Raw genomic sequence first — 316 nt, forward strand, 5'->3', positions numbered from 1 at the left:
GAGAAATTAGAATTCATCAAAATAAGGCTTAAAAAGCATGTTTTTACACTTAAGCACAAATATGGGAGAGATAACAAAACCATGCTAATTCATAGGCTAAATGTGGCAAAAGGTTATCAAAATACTCTGAATTCAATACACAACAAACCGTCAAATTGGGGTTTGTCAACCTCCCCACACTTAAACCTTAGCATGTCCTCATGCTAAAATAAGAAGGAATTAAGGGTTATGACATTTATTGAATGTAACTAAACTATATGAATCCTATCTAAATGCAACTACCTAAAATAAATGCAAATGCTTAATTCAAACATAT

This window comes from Arachis duranensis, chromosome 3, assembly GCF_000817695.3.
Source record: "Arachis duranensis cultivar V14167 chromosome 3, aradu.V14167.gnm2.J7QH, whole genome shotgun sequence".
NCBI classification, from domain to species: domain Eukaryota; kingdom Viridiplantae; phylum Streptophyta; class Magnoliopsida; order Fabales; family Fabaceae; genus Arachis; species Arachis duranensis.